Here is a 3,588-nt window from a genome sequence, read left to right as displayed (position 1 = left end):
CACACGTCTTGTGTCTGGATGATGTATTTATGAATATTCACGGTTAAAAGTTGAAACAATCTTTTTTTTTTTTGCACCCCCTTAAGATTTGAACTAAATGTGCATTCTTTATATATATATATATATTTTTTTTTTCCCAATAAAAGTTTCTTTTTCTTTTTTTTTTGCTGTTAATAATTTTTTTTTTTCCATTCAACAAGTGATATTTTTTTCTTTCTAAAGCATGGCTAAGTGACTTTGTGAAGTTAGAAGTAAGCAGTGGTGTGTGTGTGTGTGTGTGTGTGTTGTGTTTTTTTATGGTTTCTGTTGTCTAGGGATGGAGCAGATGTCTGAGCTCTGTGAATGATTTAAGTGCAGGAGCCTGCATGTCTGAGATAAATGCATTTCATCTCTATGGGGAGTGAACTTGTGAAGAGAAATGTATTCCTGCTCCGCCTGTTCCCTGACAGAGAAAGAGAAAATCTGGTAAGGAGGAGGTTTCAGCAACGACTCGGGTATTGGAAATGTCAGCGAATGACCAATTACGTAGCGAGAGCCAGATTGTCTGCAGCTCGTTGCTTTATGAAGTGTCTGTTATTTAGTCCAAGCGAGCGTTTGTGGGAGTGTTGCAATCGCTTTGGGTTTGAACGGGTCTACTTTATGAGAAGTGTGTGTGTGTATGTGTGTGAGAGAGAGAGAGAACACACTCAAACAAGCTTTGTAATACATTTCTCATCGTTTCTATAGTAACGGCTCATTCGTAGGGACTCGTACGGCGGACGCGCCACTAATAATAAACCAGTCGTACAAATTTATGGGTGGAGTCTTCGGGGTCAGGCAAAGCTGTATCGTTAAGTTAAGTTCTTAATAAGGTCAAGAAAGATTAAAAAAAAAAAAGTTTTATAGTTTGTTTATAGCTGACACTAATTAACATCACATGTAACTATAAATGGATAAAAATCACATTCAGTGGCAAATTCCTGCCATATGAGTGAAATAAAAGCCACCAGGACTCGGTGTCGTTCTTCACCGTTATCACCGGAACCTGGTGGATTATTGATGATTTTCCTTTAACAGCATCACACGGAGTGTTTTATTCCTCACATCTTTAAACCCTTTTATAGTATCCTGAGGAAGAGCACGTTAAAAGGTGAGTCGATGTTAAGGTTTTTATTGATCAGTATCTAAAGACACACACACGCTAAAACACACACACACACACACCCACACACATTTAAAAGCCCCAAATAAAACATTTTAAAGCGAGCCAAGCTCCTTTTCCCTACTTCGGTTAGAATGTAATGTTCTTTTCTCGTTGCTGGAAGACGCTCAAACCCACGCTGCCTCTTCTCTCTGTTGGAACTCCATTAGTCCAATTTATTAGAGAATGGAAGAGGAATGGTGGTGCTTTGAGAATGCATGCAATTTCACAAGCCAGAAACTTAAAATAGACTGCTGAGTGGGAATTGTCCTGGGGCACAAAAAAAAGGCTCACATTAAAACAGTGGGAGCCTTGGACAGGTTTTTTTTTTTTTGTTTGTTTGTTTTTTTTTGTTTTTGTTTTTCCAGAAATGCAGTGATTTGTAGTTGAGTCATACGTAATTACCGTCATGTAATTATTAAATAAGACCAATGTGGGACGAGAAAAAAAAAAAAATCAATTACACCAAACGTTGGAATTCGATTATAAACCTCTTATAAACTACAAGCAAAACTTCTGTAAGTGCAATAACTTACTGTTGGAAATCTCCCACACACACAATACACGCTTATGTATATATGTATATATATAGAGATAGAGAGAGAGATAGAGAGAGAGAGAGCAAGATTATCCACAAGCTTATAAAGTAAATAATTAATTAGAAAGCCGTACATTTAGCTTGAAGCTTTGGGAGAAGGAAAAGAAATTTTTTTTAAACGTATCACTCCAAAAAAAAATATATATAATAATAATAATAATAATCCAAACACAAACCCCAACCTCACACACGAAATAATATTAAATTCCTTGCAAGGATAATTACAACAAATTAATTACATTTTTAATTCCTAAACAGCAAGAAAAAAATTGAACGCACAAAAAATTGTACATGCCCGCACACATAAAGCATTATATTATTATTCTAGACCTTGGATATGCCTTCTTCAGTAGTATTAGAAGTGACAAGGGACGACGCAGGGATGGACTTCATTCAGATTTTCTTTTTTTTTTTTTTTTCTTTTCTTCTTTTCATCTGTACGCAGCTATCAGTTTGGGTTTAATGCTTAGTAGAACGTGCAATTTTTATTTTTATATTTTTATCGAAACGATCCCACAGCCGTTTGATTGACCTGAGTTCTTGTGGCTGAGCTGAATCCAGTTGTCCTGGCGATAATTAAGAAAAGTTCACGAGCGTCCGAGAGTCGAGGTTTTAAAACGTGAGAGAGCGAGTGGAACCCGGTGCAGTGTGCGGCTTTGTGAAAGAGGAGCCTTGACAGCTGAGCATGAGCGAGGCATGTTTGTTTTGCATTTACTCCACACACAGCTGCGCAGACCATCCTTTCTCAGAACGTTGGAACACGATATCACTTGTTGCTTCGGCCCTCAGAGCAACCGAAGAGCAAAACCGGCGTCCGTCACGGTACAGGAACGAGAAAGGAGGAACCGTAGAAGAGCGCTAACCCTCAGAAACATCTACATGCTCATGTTTTCACGCAAAAAAGAAACTGGATCCGGCGATGCAACTGAAAGCTTAGAACCCAACCTGACTCTTTAGCAAGATTGAACTTCTTTAAAAATACTGGACTTTGGGGCATAATACTAGAACCCTTCTAGGTTCTGTGTAGAACCCTAAAACAGCAGGGGTTCTAAGCAGAAGCACTCTGAAAACCATAAAAAAAAATCTAATTTTTCTTTGTACTAAGCACCAAGAAGCTGAACTTCCGAGCTTCTAGGTAACAAACAATGAGCAGAAACAAAGGTTCTTCGGCCGTTCTTTAAGGAGTCACCGAGAAATCAGAGCTTCTTATTGTGCAACAAAGGGTACTAAGAACCCCTTCTGATAGGAAATGTAGTTTTTATGTAGAACTAAGAACACTTAGTCTTAAAGAAGCCTTCAGGAACCATTCTCTCTAATACCTTTCAGAAAAACCTGCACTGGTGTCCTATTGAAGCCTTGGTTCTAGGTAGTGTTTTCATATCAGAACTGGTTCCAAGCAGAACCTTTTAGAACGCTGAGAATTCAGATGAGGTGAACAGGGTCACTTGGGTGATTGCGGGTTCTTCGCTAGGAACCTTTTCTGGCAGAAGTTGAGAACACGTCATTATCCAGCGGTTGTTTCATTTAATCCAATCAGTCCCTTTAGGGTAACTGACCCTTCAAGAATTGTTTTCTTTGTAATTTTAGTTCAGGTCAAACTCTGGACATCATCCCATCATACAGCACTCTTGGGAGATTCAGAACCCTTCTAGGTTCTGTGTAGTGTCTACCAATCATTAACAGGTTCCAAGCGGTACCGAGTATCGAGCTGAACTGTAAACAAAGGTTCTTCAAGCGTTCTTGAGATGATTATGGGTTCCTCACCCCATCCGACTTTCATCACAGTTAGTTAAACTCATTGAAAGTGTTT

The sequence above is a fragment of the Tachysurus vachellii genome, chromosome 1 (genome assembly GCF_030014155.1).
Source record: "Tachysurus vachellii isolate PV-2020 chromosome 1, HZAU_Pvac_v1, whole genome shotgun sequence".
Taxonomy (NCBI): Eukaryota; Metazoa; Chordata; class Actinopteri; order Siluriformes; family Bagridae; genus Tachysurus; species Tachysurus vachellii.
The sequence above is the reverse complement of the archived record's forward strand: the minus strand, read 5'-3'. Positions refer to the sequence as shown.